Source organism: Balaenoptera musculus, chromosome 4, assembly GCF_009873245.2.
Source record: "Balaenoptera musculus isolate JJ_BM4_2016_0621 chromosome 4, mBalMus1.pri.v3, whole genome shotgun sequence".
Classification (NCBI taxonomy): Eukaryota; Metazoa; Chordata; class Mammalia; order Artiodactyla; family Balaenopteridae; genus Balaenoptera; species Balaenoptera musculus.
This window is the reverse complement of record NC_045788.1, coordinates 2,688,366-2,714,988: the sequence shown is the minus strand read 5'-3', so window position 1 is coordinate 2,714,988 and position 26,623 is coordinate 2,688,366. Positions and strand designations below refer to the sequence as shown.

Sequence of the window (26,623 nt, the reverse complement as noted above, 5' to 3'; positions counted from 1 at the left end):
AGCATCATGGGCTTCCCCCAGGAGCTTTGTTAGGAATACAGAATCCCAGACCCTACCCCAGATGTCTTGATTCAGAGTCACTGTTTTTAACAAGATTCCCAGTTGACAGTATGATCATTAAAACTTGAGATGCACTACTCTAAACCACCATGATATGCAACATCTGTAGATAAAAGACCTACCTCCGCCACCTTCCACCTTGGTCTGAACCCCCGTTCTGCAAGATTTCTACAATCCCCCCAGCCACGTCAGACCTCCGTGGGCACCTGAACTGCCTCAGCTTCACCCCATGACCTGAGCCAAAAGTAGGTTCTTTCTGTAACAGATCTATCGCCACCAAACATTTCAGTTTCTTTATGGAGGATCTGAGGGGTCATAGAGAAGGAGTCACTTCACTACCTTGCAGCTTCTGTCATCTCTCTGGCCCTTTGTCCACTATTGGTCATTCATTCATTCACCCCACCACCTCTACCTCCACCTTTACCTCCATCTCCACCTCCATCTCCATATCCATCTCCATCTCTGTCTCCATCTCCATCTCCCTTCTCTCTCTGGAGCAATGGACCAAACCTCCTCTTGCCTCTAGCAAAACAGTTCCACTCTCATCCAGATCCCTTGGAGATTTATTTTTCTATCTCCAAGCACATTGGTCAAGGTATTTTCCCAAGTAAATACAGTTCCTTCCTTAGAGGAATTCTGTTGCTAGTTGTTACTAGATATCATTTTCCCATCTTCTTACAGTTAATTCTTCCATTCTAACTCCTTTTTATTATGAAACATGATATGCATATGGAACACTGCATATGGGCTAATTTTTTACCCTCAACTCCTACTCTCTTTGAATTTTAATGAAGAAAGCAGTTGCTTTTCATTAACAACATATTAAATAAAAATATGAACCATACCATTTAGTAAAATGGCCATAATTAGTAGCCCACAGATCCAAGATACAAATGAACTGAGGCCAAGCTTAAACTAGAAAACTAAAGGTCTCTTTTGGTTGGTAAATGGGATATACCAGACTCTCTGTCTCTTAACCTCAGAAATTAACAGAAAATGAGGCTGAACCCCCGGAGCTGTGCTAACAAAGAAGAGAAAGGGAAATTTCTCCCAGCAGCCTCAGGAGCAGCAGATTAAATCTCCACGATCAACTTGATGTACCCTGCATCTCTGGAATATCTGAATAGACAATGAATCAACCCAAAATTGAGGCGGTGGACTATGGGAGCAACTGTAGACTTGGGGTTTGCTTTCTGCATCTAATTTGTTTCTGGTTTTATATTTATCTTAGTTTAGTATTCACAGTTTATTATCATTGGTAGATTTGTTTATTGATTTGGTTGCTCTCTTTCTTTTTTAAAAAAAAATATATATTTTTTTCCTTTTTCTCTTTTTGTGAGTGTGTATGTGTATGCTTCTTTGTGTGATTTTGTCTGCATAGCTTTGCTTTTACCATTTGTCCTAGGGTTCTGTCTGTCTGGTTTCTTTTTTTTTTGGTATAATTTTTAGTGCTTGTTATCATTGGTGGATTTGTTTTTTGATTTGGTTGCTCTCTTCTTTCTTTCTTTTTTTTTTTGCTTTTTTGTTACTTTTTAATTTTTTTATTTTTAATAATTATTTTTTATTTTAATTATTTTATTTTATTCCTTCTTTCTTTCTTTTTTGTCTCCCTTTTCTTCTGAGCCGTGTGGATGACAGGGTCTTGGTGCTCCAGCCGGGTGTCAGGCCTGAGCCTCTGAGGTGGGAGAGCCGAGTTCAGGACATTGGTCCACCAGAGGCCTCCTGACTCCACGTAATATCAAACGGCAAAAGCTCTCCCAGAGATCTCCATCTCAACACCAAGACCCAGCTCCACTCAACGACCAGCAAGCTCCAGTGCTGGACGCCCCATGACAAACAACGAGCAAGACAGGAATACAACCCCACCCATTAACAGAGAGGCTGCCTAAAATCATAATAAGGTCACAGACACCCCAAAACACACCACCGGATGTGGTCCTACCCACCAGAAATACAAGATCCAGCCTCATCTACCAGAACACAGGCACCAGTCCCCTCCATCAGGAAGCCTACACAACCTACTGAACCAACCTCAGTCACTGGGGGCAGACACCAAAAACAATGGGAATTACAAACATGGAGCCTGTGAAAAGGAGACCCCAAACACAGTAAGTTAAGCAAAATGAAAAGACAGAGAAACACACAGAAGATGAAGGAGCAAGGTAAAAACCCACCAGACCAAACAAATGAAGAGGAAATACGTAATCTACTTGAAAAAGAATTCAGCGTAATGATAGTAAAGATGATCCAAAATCTTGGAAATAGAATGGAGAAAATACAAGAATCGTTTAACAAGGACCTAGAAGAACTAAAGAACAAACAAACAATGATGAACAACACAATAAATGAAATTAAAAATTCTCTAGAAGGAATCAATAGCAGAATAACTGAGGCAAAAAACGGATAAGTGACCTGGAAGATAAAATAGTGGAAATAACTACCACAGAGCAGAATAAAGATAAAAGAATGAAAAGAGTTGAGGACAGTCTTAGAGACCTCTGGGACAACATTAAACACACCAACATTTGAATTATTGGGGTCCCAGAAGAAGAAGAGAAAAAGAAAGGGAGTGAGAAAATATTTGAAGAGATTATAGTTGAGAACTTCCCTAATATGGAAAAGGGAATAGTCAGTCAAGTCCAGGAAGCGCAGGGAGTCCCATACAGGATAAATCCAAGGAGAAACACGCCAAGACACATATTAATCAAACTATGAAAAATTAAATACAAAGAAAAACTATTAAAAGCAGCAAGGGAAAAACAACAAGTAACACATAAGGGAATCCCCATAGGGTTAACAGCTGATCTTTCAGCAGAAACTCCGCAAGCCAGAAGGAAGTGGCAGGACATATTTAAAGTGATGAAAAGGAAAAACGTACAACCAAGACTACTCTACCCAGCAAGGATCTCATTCAGATTTGACAGAGAAATTAAAAACTTTACAGACAAGCAAAAGCTAAGAGAATTCAGCACCACCAAACCAGCTTTACAACAAATGCTAAAGAACTTCTCTATGCAGGAAACACAAGAGAAGGAAAAGACCTACAATAACAAACCCAAAACAGTTAAGAAAATGGTAATAGGAACATACATATAGATAATTACCTTAAATGTAAATGGATTAAATGCTCCAGCCAGAAGGCATAGACTGGCTGAATGGATACAAAAACAAGACCCGTATATATGCTGTCTACAAGAGACCCACGTCAGACCTAGGGACACATACAGATTGAAAGTCAGGGAATGGAAAAAGATTTCCATGCAAATGGAAATCAAAAGAAAGTTGGAGTAGCAATTCTCATATCAGACAAAATAGACTTTAAAATGAAGACTATTACAAGAGACAAAGAAGGACACTACATAATGATCAAGGGATCAATCCAAGAAGAAGATATAACAATTGTAAATAGTTATGCACCCAACATAGAAGCACCTCAATACATAAGGCAAATGCTAACAGCCATAAAAGGGGAAATCGACAGTAACACAAGCATAGTAGGGGACTTTCACACCCCACTTTCACCAATGGACAGATCATCCAAAATGAAAATAAATAAGGAAACACAAGCTTTAAATGATACATTAAACAAGATGGACTTAATTGATATTTATAGGACATTCCACCCAAAAACAACAGAATACACTTTCTTCTCAAGTGCTCATGGAACATTCTCCAGGATAGATCATATCTTGGGTCACAAACCAAGCCTTGGTAAATTTTAAAAAATTGAAATTGTATCAAGTATCTTTTCCGACCACAATGCTATCAGACTAGATATCAATTACAGGAAAAAAATCTGTAAAAATCACAAACACATGGAGGCTAAGCAATACACTACTAAATAACCAAGAGATCACTGCAGAAATCAAAGAGGAAAGCAAAAAATACCTAAGAACAAATGACAATGAAAACACAACGACCCAAACCTATGGGATGCAGCAAAAGCAGTTCTAAGAGGGAAGTCTATAGCAATACAATTTTACCTCAAGAAACAAGAAACATCACAAATAAACAACCTAACCTTACACCTAAAGCAATTAGTGAAAGAAGAACAAAAAAACCCCAAAGTTAGCAGAAGGAAAGAAATCATAAAGATCAGATCAGAAATAAATGGAAAGGAAATGAAGGAATCGATAGCAAAGATCAATAAAACTAAAAGCTGGTTCTTAGAGAAGATAAACAAAATTGGTAAATCATTAGCCAGACTCATCAAGAAAAAACAGGGCGAAGACTCGAATCAACAGAATTAGAAATGAAAAAGGAGAAGTAACAACTGACACTGCAGAAATACAAAGGATCATGAGAGATTACTACAAGCAACTATATGCCAATAAAATGGACAACCTGGAAGAAATGGACAAATTCTTAGAAAAGCACAACCTTCCAAGACTGAACCAGGAAGAAATAGAAATATAAACAGACCAATCACAAGCACTGAAATTGAGACTGTGATTAAAAATCTTCCAACACACAAAAGCCCAGGACCAGATGGCTTCACAGGCGAATTCTATCAAACATTTAGAGAAGAGCAAACACCTATCCTTCTCAAACTCTTCCAAAATATAGCAGAGGGAGGAACACTCCCAAACTCATTCTACGAGGCCACCATCACCCTGATACCAAAACCAGACAAAGATGTCACAAAGAAAGAAGACTACAGGCCCATATCACTGATGAACATAGATGCAAAAATCCTCAACAAAATACTAGCAAACAGACTCCAACGGCACATTAAAAAGATCATACACCATGATCAAGTGGGGTTTATCCCAGGAATGTAAGGATTCTTCAATATATGCAAATCTATCAATTTGATACACCATATTAACAAATTGAAGGAGAAAAACCATATATCATCTCAATCGACGCAGAGAAAGCTTTCGACAAAAGTCAACACCCATTTATGATAAAAACCTTGCAGAAAGTAGGCATAGAGGGAACTTTCCTCAACATAATAAAGGCCATATATGACAAACCCAGAGCAAACATCATCCTCAATGGTGAAAAACTGAAACCATTTCCACTAAGATTAGGAACAAGACAAGGCTGCCCACTCTCACCACTATTGTTCAACATAGTTTTGGAAGTTTTAGCCACAGCAATCAGAGAAGAAAAAGAAATAAAAGGCATCCAAATTGGAAAAGAAGAAAGCTGTCACTGTTTGCAGATGACATGATACTATACACAGAGAATCCTAAAGATACTACCAGAAAACTAGTAGAGCTAATCAATGAATTTGGTAAAGTAGCAGGATACAAAATTAATGCACAGAAATCTCTAGCATTCCTATACACTAATGATGAAAAATCTGAAAGTGAAATTAAGAAAACACTCCCATTTACCACTGCAACAAAAAGAATAAAATATCTAGGAATAAACCTACCTAAGGAGACAAAAGACCTGTATGTAGAAAATTATAAAACACTGTTGAAAGAAATTAAAGATAATACAAACAGATGGAGAGATATACCATGTTCTTGGATTGGAAGAATCAACATTGTGAAAATGACTCTACTACCCAAAGCAATCTACAGATTCAATGCAATCCCTATCAAACTACCACTGGCATTTTTCACAGAACTAGAACAAAAAATTTCACAATTTGTATGGAAACGCAAAAGATCCCGAACAGCCAAAGCTAATCTTGATAAAGAAAAACGGAGCTGGAGGAATCAGACTCCCTGACTTCAGACTATACTACAGAGCTACAGTAATCAAGACAGTATGGTATTGGCACAAAAACAGAAATATAGATCAATGGAACAGGATAGAAAGCCCAGAGATAAACCCACGCAACTTATCTTTGATAAAGGAGGCAAGAATATACAGTGGAGAAAAGACAGCCTCTTCAATAAGTGGTGCTGGGAAAACTGGACAGGTACATGTAAAAGTATGAAATTAGAACACTCCCTAACACCATACACAAAAATAAACTCAAAATGGATTAAAGACCTAAGTGTAAGGCCAGACACTATCAAACTCTTAGAGGAAAATATAGGCAGAACACTCTATGACATAAATCACAGCAAGATCCTTTTTGACCCACCTCCTAGAGAAATGGAAATAAAAACACAAATAAACAAATGGGACCTAATGAAACTTAAAAGCTTTTGCACAGCAAAGGAAACCATAAACAAGACGAAAAGACAACCCTCAGAATGGGAGAAAATCTTTGCAAATGAAGCAACTGACAAAGGATTAATCTCCAAGATTTACAAGCAGCTCATGCAGCTCAATATCAGAAAAACAAACAACCCAATCCAAAAATGGGCAGAAGACCTAAATAGACATTTCTCCAAAGAAGATATACAGATTGCCAACAAACACATGAAAGAATGCTCAACATCATTAATCGTTAGAGAAATGCAAATCAAAACTACAATGAGATATCATCTCACACCGGTCAGAATGGCCATCATCAAAAAATCTACAAACAATAAACGCTGGAGAGGGTGTGGAGAAAAGGGAACCCTCTTGCACTGTTGGTGGGAATGTAAATTGATACAGCCACTATGGAGAACAGTATGGAGGTTCCTTAAAAAACTAAAAATAGAACTACCATACTTCCCAGCAATCCCACTACTGGGCATATACCCTGAGAAAACCATAATTCAAAAAGAGTCATGTACCACAATGTTCATTGCAGCTCTATTTACAATAGCCAGGACATGGAAGCAACCTAAGTGTCCACTGACAGATGAATGGCTAAAGAAGATGTGGCAAATATATACAATGGAATATTACTGAGTCATAAAAAGAAATGAAATTGAGTTATTTGCAGTGAGGTGGATGGATCTAGAGTCTGTCATACAGAGTGAAGTAAGTCAGAAAGAGAAAAACAAACACCGTATGCTAACACATATATATGGAATCTAAAAAAATTAAAACAGGTTCTGAAGAACCTAGGGGCAGGACAGGAATAAAGACGCAGATGTAGAGAATGGACTTGAGGACACGGGGAGGGGGAAGGGTATGCTGGGATGAAGTGAGAGAGTGGCATGGACATATATACACTACGAAATGTAAAATAGATAGCTAGTGGGAAGCAGCTGCATGGCACAGGGAGATCAGCTCAGTGCTTTGTGACCACCTAGAGGGATGGGATGGGGAGGGTGGGAGGGAGACACAAGAAGGAGGAGATATGGGGATATATGTATATGTATAGCTGATTCACTTTGTTATAAAGCAGAAACTAACATACCATTGTAAAGCAATTATACTCCAATAAAGATGTTAAAAATAAATAAATAAAATGTTAGTGTCTATAGCCTAAAAAAAGAAAGAAAGAAAAGAAAAAGTTTTTAAAATTATGAAATAGTGCACACGTTCGCACATATGTACAATGGAATATTACACACATATATATACATATATATATATAATGGAATATTACTCAGCTATTAAGAAGAATGAAATAACGCCATTTGCAGCAACATGGATGGACCTAGAGATGATCATACTGAGTGAAGTAAGTCAGACAGAGAAAGACAAATATCATATGACAGCACTTTTATGTGAAATCTAAGGAATGATACAAATGAACTTATCTACAAAACAGACACAGACTCACAGACATAGAAAACAAACTTATGGTTACCAAAGGGGAAAGGTGGGAAGGAGGGATAAATTAGGAGTATAGGATTGGCGTATACACAGTACCATATTTAAAATAGATAGCCAGCAAGGACCTACTGTATAGCACAGGGACCTCTACTCAATATTCTGTAATAACCTAAAGGGGAAAAGAATTTGAAAAAGAATAGATACATGTATATGTATAACTGAATCACTTTGCTGTACACCTGAAACTAACGTAACATTGTTAATCAACTATACTCCAATATAAAATAAAATTTTTTTTAAAAGGGCTTATAAAACAATATTACGGATACACATGGCCCACCATTCTGATTTGCTCTATTGGTTTCATCTGTCTCTTTATAAGAAATAAAACCTAAGAAAACACCATGACCTTTGTCCGTCTCTCTCTCTTCTCCCTCCCCTCTCTCTGCCAAGTTAGCCACTATTTTACAGTTGGCGTGTTTTTCCCATGCATGTTTTTGTTCTTTTACTACGTTAAGTGTATAGGCATTTACTTTTTAATGTGAGACTCTGTCCAGGACGTTACAGCAGAAATTACAACACTTGCCTCGACAGGCTTCCTGAGAAGACACAGGGAAGAGCAGACAGCCGGGGCCCCGCCGACCCACCCCTCTCCAATGTGCGGTGGGAAAAACAGGACTCAGGCTAGCTTTGCACAATGCCATCAGGGAGGGTTAAATCAGAAAATCAAGTTCTGCTTATTCAGCTGATTTAAAAAGCTAAAATGAAAACTCATTTTGCCTTGCAGCCAAAGATGTCAAACACACAGTACCAAGAAAGTTGTACTGACAAACTCGGTCATTTTTTCCCAGCCCTGTGGGTTACATACGCAAGATGTGTTTGTATATGTGGCGGTACCGTGTACCACGGATGTGAGGAGTTCCAAAACAGCCACACCGGGGGCCTGGCTGCATCCTGCCAGCACCACAGACAGGCTTTGATTTTGTCATCCACAAAATGGCCAGATGTTACCTGCTGCTCATTGGCTGAACATAAGCGATGCGGTGATGGCTTGGAGCTGAACTTCTTTCACATTTGGGAGCTCATCATGAAAAGTCTATGAATGTATGGTTACCAAATGCATGATTCGACCCCTCCTGAAGTTAAAGAAGAAGAAAAGAGAGAGCAAGAGAGAGTGAGAGAAGGAAAGAAAGAAAGAGAATGAGAGAGAGAGAGAGGGAAGGAAGGAAGGAGGGAAGGAAAGAAGGAAGGGAGGAAAGGAAGTAAGGAAGAAAGAAAAGAAGGAAAGGAAGGAAGGAAGAAGGAAGGAAGGAAGGAAAGGAAGGAAGGAAGGCAGGCAGGCAGGAAGGAAGGAAGGAAAGGAAGGAAGGGAGAAAGGAAGAAAGAAAAGAAGGAAGGAGAGGAAGGAAGGAAGAAAGGAGAGAGAGAGAGGGAGGGAGGGAGGAAGGAAGGGAGGAAGGGAGGAAGGAAGGAAGGAAGGGAGAAAGGAAGAAAGACAAGAAGGAAGGAGAGGAAGGAAGGAAGAAAGGAGAGAGAGAGAGGGAGGGAGGGAGGAAGGAAGGGAGGAAGGGAGGAAGGAAGGAAGGAAGGGAGAAAGGAAGAAAGACAAGAAGGAAGGAGAGGAAGGAAGGAAGAAAGGAGAGAGAGAGAGGGAGGGAGGGAGGAAGGAAGGGAGGAAGGGAGGAAAGGAAGGAAGGGAGAAAGGAAGAAAGAAAAGAAGGAAGGAGAGGAAGGAAGGAAGAAAGGAGAGAGAGAGAGGGAGGGAGGGAGGAAGGAAGGGAGGAAGGGAGGGAGGAAGAAAGAAAGGAAGGGAGAAGGAGAGAGAGAAGAGGAAAGAAAAACTGTTTTTTTTTTTCCACCCTGACTTTCCTACTTCCTCTAGCTTGGCTTCTTAGGATAACTTCTTAGTTATGTTTACAATGCCTTCATCTCTTATTCCTTTAGAAGTTTATAATTTAGCTCCTTTTAATTTTTCCCTTTTCTTTGTTTAGGGATGCCAAAATTTAAAAATTATTGCAGTTGGTGGTATGGAGGCCTAGAAAACTTTTATGTTGTTTGTGTTGTGTGTATGCCTGCATATATTTGTTTATGCATTATTTATCTATTGCCAATAGACCGCATCATTAAATTTCCAGCCAATTTTCTGCATATAAAAACAACACGAGACTGTTTTGTTTATCTGGATCCTGTTTCCTAGAAGTTCAGCCTAAATGTCTTTCCCTGGTTTCCATTCATATATATATGTGTATGTATATATATTTACTCACATATATACATACACATTCATACACATATACATACGTGTATATGAACATGTATATACTATGTATTTTTATACACATACACACACCTCACAAACATATGTGTGTGTGTGTGTTTGTTGAAACCTAGTTTTGAATTGCACGGCTAATTAATGAATACATTCTCCTTGGTCAATGCATTCTTCACAAATTGGATCACATTGATCTCTCTTGTCCCCAGTGCCACCTCAGTAATACAAAACTCATCACCACAAATTGGAGTCCTTCATTTTTCCCCTGTTATCAATCAACCAGTTGGCTACAAGATCAGTTCCTCTAAAGCACCATCCTGATCATGCCTCTCCAAAACTGAAAAGCCTTTAATAGCTGTCTGATTGTGACCAATCTGCTAGGTGCCTCCATTCTATTCCTTTACAACAAAATCTCACTTCACCTCTGGATGCAAAGTACCCAGCTACATTTTCTAGACTCTTTTGCAACCAGGAGTCGGTATGTGAGATTATAGGCAGAAGCTATGAGGTGGGAATTCAGGGAAGCCCTCCTAGAGAGGAGAACCAGCTGGAAATGGGTGCCTTTGCCCCCTTCTTCCCATCTTTCCTGCTGCCTAGAATTTATGTGTGAGGGCTGGAGCTCCAGCAGTCATCTTGACCTAGGAAGGAACCTTGAAGATAAAGTCATATGCTTAAGAATAGAAATACAGAAAGATAGAACGTACCTGAGTCCCTGATGATAAGAGAACCACCCCCAATTGCCCTGGAGAGAAAAATAAAATTTTGTGTGTTTGTCACTGTTATTAAGATTTTCTGCTATGGGCAGGCCCAAAATAGTAGTTTATTCTCTCCACAAATTTAGGTATTTTTCTGCTCCAGCCAGTGTAATATGATGATTAGTTTCAATCCATTGCTTCTCTTCTTAAGACAGCGGCTCACAGATAGAAAGATCTGAGTTCAAGCCCAGCCCTGCCTCTATGACAGCAAAATCTTCAGGCATTGCTCCTCATCCTTTACCCTCAGTTTCCTTGTCTGGAAATTGAGAATAATAATAATATGCACATTAAGGCGTTTGCTATTTTTCTTTCATCCAGTTTTTTAGTTGTTATTAGCCCAATAGCACCAATAGAAAAAATAGTTGAGGGAGAAAGAAGGAGATAAAACTCAAATCAGGATATACTCCCACTTGTTCACAGACCTCATAAGCAGTTCAGGGGTTAAAAACGTCCAGGTTGCTAAATTTTAAAAGTCAACGGGAAAAAATATCCATTGATTGGACTTCAGTTATTGATGTTTTACTCTCATTGTTACAAATAACTGAAATCTGACTACACACACATTGCATCTTCCAAATGCTCCTTGACCTGTAGATGAATGCACACACACATACATACACACGTACGTTTCAAGAACATTGGCCCCGGGAGAATCACTTGCTCCAAGTCCCTGGAATGGAGAAGTCATACAATTCTTCTTGGTACTTGCCATTTGGATAAGTTGACTCAATGAATGACTTGAAGAAACAGTTCCTTTCAAATGGGCATTGAATTGCAAAAAAGCAAATTCTGTTCAAACTCTTCCATTGTGCAATTTCACTTCTGCTCTTATGCACATTAAACTAAATTGGTTGGATATAAACCTTGCTGAATTAAATTTGATTTGATGAGGACATTTGTGTGTCCGTGCAGGCAAAGTGCAGTATGTGTGGGTTTAAAAAAAATGTTCCTTTTACAAATGATCCCGTTTTGCCATTGCTTCATTAGTGAACTAAATTTTTAGTCATGTGGATCCATTTTGTGAATGAAATAGATCTTGGCCCTTTGTTGGGAAATCACTAAAGTAGCAGTTTGTTCTTCTTGAAGAAAAGTCACACAGCCTCAGAGGCTGGAACATTCGGGTACAATCCGAATCCGGGGTTGGTTGAATCCGTGGACGCAGAACCCACGGATAAGGAGGGCCGACTGTACTATACCATTTTATGGACTTGAGGGCCTTGAGCATTTGGTCTATGTGGGGTCCTGGAACTACTCCCCCCCCCACCCCAGATACGGAGGGACAACGGTATCTTTAAATCCTTTCTGCCCTTGCTTCACGTGACCCTCACTTGACCTCTCTTACTATCCCCCAACACTATCATCACATCCTTTTCAAAAAATATTCTCCTTGTTCTTCTCAGCCCACTCTCCTCATGAGGCTCTAAAGGCCAAGTTGGCCACTGGGTCCTATCTGCCCGGGCTGAGGGCCTTAGCAGCATTTCAACCCAAATAATGACCTTCCATGTTACTGCCGGACTTCTAAAACACACAAATAGAAGAATTCAAGTAGGCTTGGTTCCAAGTATTTCCGGGGGAGAAAAGTCATTTTTAAAGGGTCCAGATGATTTATTGCAAGGAAAGAGGTGTCACTAAAGGCCTGAATTCCAACCTGTCACCAGAAGTTCAACTCTGATAAGATATAGAAGAAGCCATCTTGTATTTCACAGGTCCCGAAAAAGCATTCAGATGAAGGAGCAAAGGTTAAAAAATTATGAACAATTTCCCGAGCATTACCAACAGTACATGTCAAAGTAATGCATGAATCAAATACTGTACTCGGGATTTCCACCACCAGGAATCCCATACATCATACTTTAGCTGCATTACTGGCTAGAAGACCCCAGAAGGTATTCAGGGGTTCTGTTGTCTGAAATTCTCTGAGATTTTTTTTTTCTGGTTTTGGTAATTATTGAACAAAGAAAGTTCAATAATTGGAAAAGCAGCGTGGTCTCTTGTCTTCTGCAACTTTGCATAATGACGGTAGATTCCACTCAATAAAGAGTGCACATAGCTTTAAGAAAGACCATCAGTATTTTCAGTATTTCACGAAGCTCTCAGTATTTTCATTCACAAAACAGCTAAATTTTTTTTGCTTTATTTTCCTTCTTTTTATTTTTTTAACAGAGGTATAATTTATGTATAGCAAAAAGGAGACGAGTTTTGACAAATGCCATGTAACCCATACGTCTATGAAGATATACATTTCCATCACCCCAGAAAAATTCCCTGTGTCCCTGCCCAGTCAATCTGGTCTCTCCCCAGAGTAACCACTATTTTGATTGCTATTATGGTAGACTAGCTGTGCCTTTTTTAGAACTAAATAAAAATGGATGAATGCAGTGTACTTTTTTAGTGCCTAATGTCTCATGTTTTAAGCATCTATGAAATCACGTCTTAGTTTCCTTCTCTGTAAATTGAGGGCCTCGCCCTGTGAAAACTGTGCAAGTATTCTGAGGAGTCGTAGGTTTCTTGGTTGGGGGAGGGGACCTGAGAAGCCACCTTGATTGGGGGTGGGTGAAGTGGAAGCTGAAGATTGGGGTTCTCTCCTTCAAACAGAACAGCTGTACTTTTCCAGGTCTTACAAATTGCGTTTCACTGGAAGATTGCATTTGGGTAAAGGGTTCTTTGTAAAAAAAAATATAAAAAAGTTAGAGAACTGCAGGTCTAGCCGATCCTTACCGATCCTTTTCCCTGGAACCTTCTATAAATTACAAATAGCGTTTCTGATATGAGAGCTGGGATTGGTCCCCTGGAGAGAGAGCTGGGAGACAGAGGCCGCCAGACTGGGGGCCCCCGGGGAGGGTCTGGGCACCGAACACTGTAATATTAGTACCGGTTACAATCAGATAGTGCCACCTCAACTGAGGCGGCTGGACAATAGGCCAGAGGCCCTGGCGATGGAAGCACAAAGGCTGCATTCAAAAGGCCCGACTCCACAGCCAGCCAGTGTATCTATAGACGCCACAGACCCTGGCCCAGCCGGAATGTCACCTCGCCGCCAGAAAGCCATTTTTCCTGGTTAGCTTTTAAACTGCTAAAAATAATAAACACAGAAAGGAAAGTGCTGACACAACCCTAACTGCAGAGACAAACTGCAACTGTTGTTATAATAATGTAAACAAACTGGGTTCCAGATGACATCCTAGTGTTCCAAACTGAACAGGCTGCCTGATATTTCCAAACATCTGGGGACTGGAGGGAAGTTGTATGGGCTCGTCAGTAATGGAAGGGGGTTTTCACTGCACAGGTGCACATGCCCTTCCTGACTTGCTCTGACCAAGGGTGAGCTGATCCTTTTGCTTTCTTTAGCACTCAAGGAAAAGAGAGATTGGAAAGGACTGTGGTCCTCCATCAAGCATTTTTCCACATAACAAATGAAAAATGGGTTCCTTTCTCTCTCTGTCTAATTATTACTCCTTTTTCCCCCAAGTGAATTTGAAGCGTCCTTCTCTCCATTATGTTTATTTTTAACCCATCGAATGCTGTATATTCCTCCTGAATACCTACAGAGTTCAAAACCATCTTAAATAACAACAGCAGCAATGCCATAAACTAGAAGATCATTCCCATAATGCTGAAAAGTGGCAATCATAAAATCACGAATCTGATTACCCCCAGAGTTCAAAACCATCTTAAATAACAACAGCAGCAATGCCATAAACTAGAAGATCATTCCCATAATGCTGAAAAGTGGCAATCATAGAATCATGAATCTGCAAACAGCCAAGTCAAGCCCAACATCTGACCTGACAATCCATGAAATCCCGTGTGGAACTTGGTACCCACGCAGGACGGCCAATGGGAGGGAAAATGCAGATCTGGAAAAAAGGGAACACAAGAAGATAAATAGATGTGTGTGTGTTTTTTTTTTTAAAACTCCCCCAACATTTGCTTAATTCACCACTGCTCTTCTTTCTATGTTTAAATAGGGTCTGGTTTCAGAGCTGTCTCTAATTTTGAATACATGCAAACAGACTTAGATAAAATCTCATTCCAAAGGGGAGCTGGTTTCAGAGAAAGGGACTTTAACACAAGGATTGTAATAACACATTATAGGCATGAGACAATGTTTGTGGATCCCAAGAACCTACTTTTCTGCACAGGACTCCGGGGTTTTGGATTCCCAGCCTCAGAAGAGGACTAAAAGGCAAATGTGAATCAAACAATTTAGAACTTTTGTGCTAAAAAGGGTCCAGCTGGGTGTCAGAGGATGGTTCCCAGGATAGGTCCCAGCAAATCTCAGCCGGGGCTGTGCCCCTGTGAGACGTCAGGATGGGGGAGCCAAGAGGAAGCTACAGAGCTGTCTAGACGGTGTCAAGTGCGGTGATGTTGGGGACTCTTCCCCCAGGTGTAAACAGATGAAGGAGAAACCAGGGCATCTGTTCCTGCAGGAGACGACGTCTCCAAGTGTCTGTCTGCCCAGCAAGCGAGGGGCTGCTTTTTCCATGGCTGTGGTCCCACAGTTGTAGTTGTTCTTGTGGGAAACTTAGAGATCATAGGAAAGCACAGGTTGGCAGGACAAATGTCTGGGTCCCCTCTGCTCTTTTTTTTTTTAAATAAAATAGAGCATAGGTATAATCTCCTTGACAACCCACTCCGAGGCCAGACCGTGAATTTGTATCTTGCCAGTACATTTTTTAGAAACATTTACATACAAGATGAGTATCCAGGACAATGAACAGTGCTTGTGTGTTTTTCATTCACCTATACGATATGAACCTACGTATGTGTATCTGTCGTTCTACACTTGGACTCTCAACATCATGTGTGTGAGCTGACCATGCTGACTGAACTAAGTCTCAGCTCAGTCACTGCCTTTCCACCTAACCCAGGAAAGCACCTGTCATGCCATTAAACTGCGCGCTGGTTATGTGTGTGCGCGCGCATATGTATCTGTGCACGTGCAGATCTTCTCTGCAACTCCACTCTGAGCTTCTCAAGATGCTGCTCTGTCTTCTCTACTATGGTTCCATGCAGAGTGGACAGTCATTGTATTGAAAGGTACAACATATTTGTTAAAAATTAATCTGCTTATTATTAATTTTCCTCCCTTTTCAAACAACATTAAGGAAGACTTTGAGGTTGTATTTGTTTTCTTCAAAGTCTCTCTCCACTTGCTTTTGTCGTAAATATTCAAATCCCAAGTTGTCAGTATCACTGTACTGTTTGCGAGAACATCGGAAGCTCTAATATTTTAAGGCTGAAGACCAAGATACTTAAGGAGCATATTTACAAAACAGACTCACAGACATAGAAAACAAACTTACCGTTACCAAAGGGGAAAGGGTGGGGAGGGGGAGGGATAAATTAAGAGTTTCGAATTAACAGATACACACTACTATATATAAATAAACAAGGTCCTAATGTATAGCACAGGAAACTATATTCAATATCTTGTAATAACCTATAATGAAAAAAATATGAAAAAATATAACTGAATCACTTTGCTGTACACCAGAAACTAACACAACATAGTAAATCAACTGTACTTCAATAAAAAAAAAAAAAGAAAAAAAAAGAAGCATATTCTAAAAGCGTTCTCAAAGACTAAATTGACAAGCCAGAAAGAAGCCTGTGTTTGTAACTGTTGTGGTTTTAAATGTGAATAGATATACACCACTACCCTTGACACTAATACCTAAAAACAAACAGTGCCTTGTATGTAAACAATATTGAACCTCAACTTATTTTTTGAAGGTATAATTCTGATTTACACTTTGAAGAATATACATGAACCTGACTCAGTGAAAACAACCTAAACATTCTCACATAATAATTAGTAATAATAAGCAGTTTAATATATACCACTTCTTAAGCACATTTTGTGGGTTGGGTTGTGCTAATTCTCCCGCCTAATTTCACTTAATTTAATCCTCACAATGATCAGACGAGGTAGGTATAAGCCCATTGTTCAGATGAGGAAAAGAGAGTCAGAGAAAGATTTAAAATTATGCCCAAAGCCAGTGAAAAAGAGACTAGCTGGGACTCTGTCTCAGGCAGTCGGATGTCATGGGCTTCATTCTGAATTACTGAGAACAGGCTCAGGCTTAAAGATTAAAACAGCAGAGAAGACAACTGAAAAACAGTGTCACTGAGGTGGCTTCCAAGTTTTGCTATAATACAAACCGACAGCATCTCTTTCATGGTGTGGCTCAAACCAAGAACAAACCAAATTAGAGTTCTCCAAGAAGACAAATTCAAAGTGATTTCCTAGTAATGAAGGAAATGAAATTTAAAGCAGCAAGGTCAAGCCCCAGACCTTTCCAACTTAAACATTCCCATTTCTAATTCTTCTTCTCTTTAGAAAACAGGGAGCCGTGGATTTGCTCATGGCTCAAAGGAGGCTGCCCGGTTTGTTTACACAAGATTCAAAGCAAAAATGAGAATCGCTCCCTGGGACGACTTTAGCCCAGAATGTGTGTTCCTTACACATTTTTAATTGGGACACAAATATATTAACAGTGTGGTTATTTTGTGCTTTCAAAATATTCTGTTTTGTAACTGATTCATATTTATATTTGGAAGGCATTTATTTCTGGGCATGAAACAGTTCATTTTGTTAAGCCATGTGACCTGAGGTAAGGTTGGCCCCATTTCCCATGACTGCTCCCAATTAATGCAAATTGAAGGTTAAAGGATAAATAAAGTCCCTTTAGCTTGGTTTATTAATATGTTAGTTATAAATGGCTCTTTACTTGGTCTATGCTCTTCAGTCTGTAACTATGTACAAATGAACTCTACAGAACAAACTAGCGAATACACAATGTGTATTTTATTGCAAAGTTTTCATTTAAAAGGGGTTACTATTATGGCGATACGTTAATGTCATCTATCTCTCTACTTCTTTGGTCTCGGCTCTCTCATCAAACCTGTGGAGCCTGATATAGACTGACTGCATTGCATTCACGGTCACATCTTCAGCCCTCCCTGTCCCTACTCTTTGTCACGTAACTTTGCAGTTCCTCTTACTAAAGAGGTTCAGCCAATATTCCTGCCCCCTTTGATTTTGGCTTTGGTCAGGTGACTTGCTTTGGCCAATGGAATGTTAGCAGGTATGTTCCATCTAGAGGTTTGAAAAAGTTCTTGTTATGTTTATGTGTTTGCTTTGCTCCTCTGTAACTGCCATGAGAACACGCCTGGGCTAGCCTGTCATGGCTGAGAAACACGGAGTGGTGGTGTTGACTCACGTCTCAGCCAAGGCCACCCTAGATCAGCCTAGAGCAGCCAAGCCCCACACATAGGACAGCACCCAGGCAAGATACACAGAACCACCCAGCTGACCACAGATGTACGAGTGGGCCCAGACGGAACTCAAAGAACCAGCCAGTAGCCAACCCTCAGACTCGTGAACTTATGAATGCCAAGTGTTTCAAACCATTGAGTTTTGAGGTAATGTGTTACTTTCCCAGGTAACTGTACAAAATGTTGTTGTGTACTAGATATAACCGATATAGGACCTACCCCTGGCTCTCTCAAAAAACGGATGTCCCCATAGAAGATAGTTTAAGGCAATCAGACTCATCAACTATCCACCAAATGCCAGCTGTTTCAGTCAAGGTTCAACTAGGAAAATATAAAGTAGTCTAGGGATTTCAACATAAGGACTATAATGCAGGGAACTGATCATAGTTTAAAATTTAGGCAATCAGACTCATCAACTATCCACCAAATGCCAGCTGTTTCAGTCAAGGTTCAACTAGGAAAATATAAAGTAGTCTAGGGATTTCAACATAAGGACTATAATGCAGGGAACTGATCACACAGAAGGAAAGACGTGAAGGCAAACGGGGAAGCAGGAGGCTTCCAGGAACTCAGTCATTGCAGAAAGTCCCTGAGCAACAGGAACAAAGCATAGAAGTGTCGGTGCTGGAGCCCAGGGGACAGGGCCACCCCGCAGAAGCTGACAGCTCAGAAGGCCTCCCTAGTAGGAGCTGAAGCCCCAGAGGAGACGATCTGCCATCAGAGAGCTGGTCTGAGTGTGAGAAAGGCACACCTGGCTTCCCTCTTCCTTCAGGACCTTCCAAGGCTGACCCCAGACTCAGGAACCTGGACAGCCCTGTTTTTGGGTTTTTTTTTTTGTTTTTTTTTGACTTGTAACCTCAAACTCCAATAATTTGCATCTCATATGCCTTCCATCTTTCATTTGCCTTTGCTAGCCAGCCTTCTCAGTTACTTTCTTGTAGGTTATTATATAATATAAAGAGAGTAAACGCATAAAGTCTAGCAAAAAAAAACCCAGTTCCCTAGGCTTGTTACCCTTCTTATCCTCTCCGTCAGGTCAGTCACACCAGGGAAGGGCAAGCCAGGGATGTGAGGGCAAACAGGCACACACCTCACCATGACGGGCGAGACACCACAAGGCATTCATCGGCGCTGAGAGCTCTGTCCGCAGAAATAACGGAGAGTGAGAACAGACACTGGGCTTGAAGGTTAGAAAGGGCCTGAACAGGTGGAAAAGGATATTCAGGTAGCAGGACCCGTGGGAGCCAAGTGCAGGAACCATGGAGGGAAAGACCAAGTGTTCTGGTTAGGTTTAGAGGGTGTGTATTTGGGAGGAAGGTGCAGGGGAGAAGAGAGGGGCAAGGAGGCTACAAAGGTGAGAGCTTGAAAGAGTTGGGACCCCTGAAAAGAAAAGATAACTATGTGATGTAACAGAGGTGCTAACTGTCCCTACGATGGCAATTATCTTACTATATATAAATGTGCCAGTGTAACATGTTATATACATTCCACAATGGAATATGCCAAATATATTTTGGTAAAAAAAAAAAAAAGAGTTTGGAGACCCATCTAAGCAGATTGGACTTCTTTCTGTCCTGAAGGCAACGGGAAATGAATCGGTTCTGAGAAGATAGTAATATGATCCAAAGTGTGTGTTAGAAATATTACTCTGATAAAAACGTGAGGGGTAGAGAGCCAGACTAGGGATCTGTAATTAAGCGTAGACCTCACAGAGCTCACAACCCTCCTGAACACATTGGCAGGAGTCTGTGCGAGTGTTGAGTTTTCCGAGAGATGGGACAGAGCTTTCACATGGTTTTCAGTGGAGCCCGTGATGCTTGACCCCATCCAACACTGTGAACGCTAGAAGCAGGACAGCCATCTAGATAGAGAGCTCCTCTACTAATCATTTTAATGAGGATCAAAAATGTAACCGTGGCAATGGGAATGGAAAGGGGTAAACAGACACGAACATTTATTTGTAAGACACTATCTAAAATAATCTAGATAAATATGAACAGAAATGAAACAAGATCAAGAGATACTAAAAGCTTTAATTCTGTAAATGAAGTACAATGTATACAAATATTGAATCACTGTGTTGTACACCTGAAACTGATATAATATTGCAAATCAAGTATACCTGGATTTTTTAAAAAGGGTACAGAAAAAAATAAATAAAAGGTTTAATTCTGGGCCACCTCCATCTGCTCTTCCTTTCTTTCCCCCATGAAACGGAGGAAGCAACTTATGTTTCCAAGATACCGTAGAGTCACTCAATTGAAAAGTTCCAAGATAAACAGATGGCACGTATATCACCACTGTCCCCTTTCCATGTCGTCACAGATATTACTAATCAAACGCAATCTTTCCTTACTGCTGAGTCCAAACCCAATCTCCAAACCCCTCTGAAATAGCTCACTAGAGTGATTGCTTTCTAGAGTGACTGTTTTTATTTATTGTATTGACCGTTCTTTGGTTTCGTAAGGATGAAGTACCAATGAATGGATCACTTAGCATAAGGTATTATATACTCGTATGATCTGTATACACATACTTATATGTGTATTTCCCACACATGGGAAACTTACATACAATTGGGCCACCTGCTAGATCTTACCCAAGTTTGTGAATCCACTTAATGTTAACTCAAAACAATTAAATACAGATTTGAATGAAGCTGAATTAGGGGGAAAATTTTTGCATACATGAAAATTTATTCTATTATCGAATGATCATAGTAAATGTTTAAAATCAGCACATGTCATCATAATCAGCTACTAGTGACTTCATTGTTTGGTAAAGTCTTAACTCCAATCACCAGCAAGTAGGTATATTGTGTTACCATGAGCCATCCTTTTCTCAGAGTATTAATATGTTGACCCTTGGGTTGGTATTTGAATGCCACCATGACAGTTTTCTAACCTTGGGTGTTTTCCATCTGACATTGGAAAAGAGGTGTCATTATCAGAGTTGCCTTCTATATAGGACCATAATAAAGACAGGTTCAGATAAGCCAAGTTTTTTCTACTTGTACTTTGGATCAACAAGAAGGTAACTGTTGTCTATATTAACATGAAGATGCTTCCTGCTCCTCTCAACCCCAAACCCCAAAGTTTGATCTGTTCAATTCCAAAGAAACAACTTTTGGAAAATTGTATATATACAAAAATATTCCCAGAAAAAGAGAAGAAAAAAAAATCTCTAATGCAAAAAATTCCCAGCAGTCATTATTTGACCATACCCCATAATGAGAAGTTTGTTTTAATCTATAACACATGTCCAGATGTTTAGATGTGTGTATGTATAGCTAACTAAAATATAAGTCCCATAAGATAGTATTCTTGCTTATGTGATGTACTTGGATATTTTCTATTCCATTCAACACTATCCTATTCTGTTCTTTTTTATATACTATTTCATTAAAGAAAAGTTAGTAATAACCTGTGAAACTGATTTCATTACCCACGAATAGGACCCAGCCCACAGTTTGAAAAGCACAACCGTAGGAAAATAAAGTGCTCTGACTTTATTCACCAATGTAAACATATCCACAAAACATCAATCCTGGGCAACTTAGCAGAGAAAAAAATCTCTTGGCTCTCTGTCTAGTATCCTGGCTGAAACTAAGTTCTGCTGAGCCAATTTTTGTACTTCGTGGTTGACAATGACTGAAAACTGAAAGGCAGAGATCAAACCCTCACTCTCCTTCTCATCACATCTCTTCCGCTGGGTCATTTATACCGTGCAAGTATCACGTTATTCAATTTTGCTGTCATTTACTGTTCTTTTTCCAACAGCAATGGAAACGCAGGATCGGTTTACTGTCTCCTGCCTTTGGTAGAATTAGATGATTCTCTCTCCTGGCCCCTTTGAACAAAGATGCCATTCATCCCTCTGGAGAACCACCTCCGGGGGACCTGCAAACAAAGCCCGGCAGGGAAACCACTACTCACGAAGGAGCAGCAATTGGAATTGGAGCAACACAGATAACTGTAAAAACAAACAGTAAAAGGCTAGATAGCTCCAAATTCAGTGGGACCTACCGAAAGAAAGCTATTTCTTAAAGAATTAAAAAACTATTTCCTCTTTCTAAAAGAAAAAAAAATGAACAGGTACTACAGAATCATCATAGCAGAGAATCTTTGAAGGCTTTCTTGCCCGTCCTCTGGTGCTAGTATATTCTTTCTTACCTGTGACTTCTTTGACAGTCATCTGCTTTCTGTGTGCCCTTCCCCACACCCCTACTCATCCAACTAGTAAAACATTAGTGAGTGTATCAAAGCCTGAGGTTTCCCACATTCTTTATTCAGCATTTCTTCTTCCCAGAATTTATCTTAAATAAATGATTATGGATATATATATATATACAAAGCCTCAGTGACAAAGATGTTCACGTAGTGTTATCTATAACGGCAAAGGTCTCAAAGGATATACAATTAATTGCTAAAAGTGGTCATCTTTGGGTGGCTGGGTTATTGTGATTTAAATTTTATTCTGTATACTTACCTATATTTTCCAAAATAAAAATAAGACAAAGGAATTGAAAAGGACATGTGTGTGCTTGTACTTGTTACTGAAACACTGGTGAATCTCCAGGTAGATTTTCACCAGGCCCAAGGACACACATGAATGATCATGCCCTGAGACACTATCTCTTCATGCTGAAAAAAAAAATATATATATATACACCAGCAATTTCATCCTCAAACTCAACAGAAATGTGTACACATGTTCACCAAAAGACCTGTACAAAAATGTCCATAGCTGCACTTCTCATCATAGCCAAAGCTGAAAACAAACTATTCTCCAACGGATATATGCCCACAATGAAATATATAAATCACAACGGATGGAATGTCTCACAAACATAATATTGAGCAAAGTTAAGTCAGACACAGGAATACATTCTACATGAACCCTTTACGTAAAGTTCAAAACAAAGCAAAATTAATCTGTTGTTTTAGAACTCAGGAAAGTTCAGTCTTTTGGGAGAAAGACTGAAGGGGGAAGGAGGAGAGTTTCTCTTTCCTGTCAATTGTTCCATTTCATGATCTAAATGGTGGTTACATGGGTGTTTACATTTTGTGAAAATGTATCAAGCTGTATGCTAATGACTTGTATACTTAGTTGCAACACATTAATGGTCCCGGGAACCACCTTAGTAAGTAACCATCATTTTTACTACAACGGATGTATGCATTTTACTGTATGTTTTAATGGAATGTATCTACATTTTGCTTCAAAAAATAACTTTGTTTACAAAACTTTAAGAAATATCACCCATTTCCTACTTAGCATTCTTAAGAACATTGACATGCATGGTAAGGAGCGTGATAGGACCTAAAGTACACATCAGGGTAAATTTCAGACACCTTGTAGAGTGTAGAGTGATGCTGTTATTTATATGGGGGGCGGGGAGGAAGGGGGGAGGCTGAAAGAAATAGCCTTAAATTACCAGGGTTTTCTGTAAAGAGGTTATTTAGTATATTATTCATTTTTTCTCTTTGTGAAGGATAGCAAAAAAATTTTTTTTCCTTCTGCATAGTTGTAGGAAATGAGCAGCAAAAATGGTATAACGTTTCCCTATTCCCATTGGCTTCTAGAAAACTCAGCCCTAAATTTGTGCATACCCACAGGTCAGTGGTTTTCAAATTTTCTTTTTACTACGGCTACAGTAAGAAATACACTTTGTATCATGACCCAGTATACAGTTATATTTTTGTAAATAATATCCTTACTTTGTGCAATGACCTCTGATATTTTCTACTGTATTCTATTCTAGCGCTTCACATCCCATTCCATTAAAAATGGTGGTCACTCACTTAAATGATTTCATGGACCATTAATGTGTTGCAACTAAGTTTGAAAAATGTGCTCCAGAGTTCCTGGCAAATATTAGACACTCAGTAAAAAGTTATTAAATGTACAACGGTACAAATTTGCATATTAACCCAATCTCCAGCTCATTATTAGTGTCTATCCCTGTTTTCCTTTGCTTCTTGGTTTTTCTTATCCTTTATAACTTATGTTTACTTATTACGATATTTGTATCTTTATAAGCTGTCATCATCTTTTCCAGAACAAGCCCGCATAAAACGTTTTCAAAGTCACACAGTAAATCAGTCAGGGCAGAGCCACAAGAGGAAGGGTCCTCCCAAGTTGCCAGGTCCTGCTTCTCTGGGAACAGGAACTTCAATACCTGTAAGAGAAACATTTGTGGTCCCACCATTGCAAAAATGTCTGCGGCGAGAGCAGATGGTGACGGTGACCATGTGACGGGAGCTCACCTCTAACCTTTTCGGGAACAATATACACTCTTGCTTTCCATGAAGTTCTCTTGCATTTCCGACAGCTGGGAGAGAGACAGCCAGCTCATTCCAAGAAACACAAAGACGCTTTTGAAAGAGGAACAAAGGGTTCTACAGTTGACAATGAAGAATGGTGTGAGCATCTCTGTGCATCTCTGTGATAAAGGAGTTCATGTTCTTGAGTTTCCTTTATCTTTCTTTTCAGGGTGTAAAGTCTTTCTCAGGTCACTGAAGTTGTGTGTCTACAGGAGAACTAGCAAACATGTTGGAAGGAGCTAGTCCAGGCATGTGAGAAGAAACCTTATCTTTCTAACCCAGGAACACATTTCGCCTTAATAAAACTTTTATTTTAAAACATCCTCTCAGGTCCTATCGAACAAAACTTTCCCTACAAAAGGTTCTTGGATCACTTTTGCGCGCAAGTTGCCATCTTGGCTTATCTTCCACACCCAAAGAAAGAAAAATATGTTTTGGGCCAAGCACCATGGTCCACTTTGGTAATGTTGTTTTTGTGAGGACAGGTTGTGGGTAAAGAGGGACATGAACATGACTGGTCTCTCCTTTAGCAGAAAAGGATCCTGAGGAATTTAACAGGGCTGAAATGGATCAATTCTTTCCTAGGACGTGGAGCCTAGGCTTTGTTTCTGCTTTAGCCCCAAGAGAGCATGGATACTCCCAAGGAAATAACCAAAAATGCAAACTAAGATTTACGTGCGCAGATGTCTACAGAAGTATATTTGCCTCAGTAGCATGAAGTCAGAGCAGCCTCTAAGTTCCAAACTGCGGGGCAGACTTTTAAAAAGTAATTGTGCAGGGCTTCCCTGGTGGCGCAGTGGTTGAGAATCTGCCTGCCAGTGCAGGGGACATGGGTTCGAGCCCTGGTCTGGGAAGATCCCACATGCCGCGGAGCGACTGGGCCTGTGAGCCACAATTACTGAGCCTGTGCGTCTGGAGCCTGTGCTCCGCAACAGGAGAGGCCGCGATAGCGAGAGGCCTGCGCACCGCGATGAAGAATGGCCCCCACTTGCTGCAACTGGAGAAAGCCCTCGCACAGAAACGAAGACCCAACACAGCCAAAAATAAATAAATAAATAAATAAATAAAATATTTAAAAAAATACTTAAAAAAAAAAAAAAGTAATTGTGCAGCCATTAAAACTAATACTCACAAATCACAGTGTGAGAAATAACCACAATAAAATGTTAAATGCAAAAAGCAGGTTGAAAAACTACACATACAAAATATGAATTTGACCATTTTAAAGCATATATGTATTATATTTGCATAGAAAAAGATTTGGAAGAAACACTCCAAAATGTTGAGGAGCTATAGCACTAGCTAGTGAAATCAAGAGTGAATATTGGGGCTTTCCTGGTGGCGCAGTGGTTGAGAATCTGCCTGCCAATGCAGGGGACACGGGTTCGAGCCCTGGTCCGGGAAGATCCCATATGCCGCGGAGCGGCTGAGCCCGTGAGCCACAATTGCTGAGCCTGCGCATCTGGAGCCTGTGCTCCACAACAAGAGAGGCCGCGGTAATGAGAGGCCCGCGCACCGTGATGAAGAGTGGCCCCCACTTGCCGCAACTGGAGAAAGCCCTCGCACAGAAACGAAGACCCAACACAGCCATAAATAATAAATAAATAAATTAAAAAAAAGAGTGAATATTAAATATCTTTTTTTAACTCTTATTTATTATTTATCTCTTTTTATTTATCGCTTATTTATTATCTTTTTTTTCAAAATTTCCACTGTACGCATGGATTGCTTTTACAGCTAAAAAAGCTGTAAAAGCTGTAAAAGCTGTAAAAGATGAAAGCTATTGTAAAAAATGTAATGATGCATTTCTTTATAAATTCTAGTTTGTTCATTTGCTGACTCATAAATATCTGGAAACTTTGTCCATTTCCTCTTTAATGACAACTTAAGGAGTTAAATTTCTAACTTAACACGGAGAACAGGAAGACTGGATGCCTCAGTGAATCTTATGCAAAGAAAAAGAAAAATCTTATGCAAAGAAAAAGAAGAGTGAAACATGGGTTCTTATCCTCTGAACATATTTGCATGAAGGAAGACCAACTTAAAAAAACCTCTTTTTCTGATGTATATATTTTTCATGTGGGTTGTGTGGACGAATTTAATACTGTAGCTTATAAATAACATTAAAGGTTTAGATGACCGATCTGAAAGCCCACCCAATTAATGTAAATGTCACACACATGAATGAGTTCTCTTTGACATAGTTCCCCAGCCCTACAGCAACTACTGGCATCCAGCTGGCTACAGTGAGCAATAGAGTAATCTCTACAGCTATTTGAAAAGGAATGAAGGTGGTACAAAGAAGTGAGGCTACTGTCCTCAAGCTGGGACCACAGGATAGTCACAATTAGTTTAGCCGGCATAGC

General features: G+C 39.8%; 1 protein-coding gene across 17 annotated transcripts in view; it reads right to left on the bottom strand.

Moving 5' to 3' along the window:
* THRB (thyroid hormone receptor beta) overlaps positions 1-26,623 on the bottom strand; it is a 387,045-nt gene that overhangs the window by 211,351 nt on the left and 149,071 nt on the right. For all 17 annotated transcript variants that reach the window (XM_036849746.1, XM_036849752.1, XM_036849747.1 and 14 more), the window contains one exon: positions 14,436-14,507. The gene's annotated coding sequence lies outside the window, so the exon portion shown is untranslated. The remainder of the gene's footprint in view (positions 1-14,435; positions 14,508-26,623) is intronic.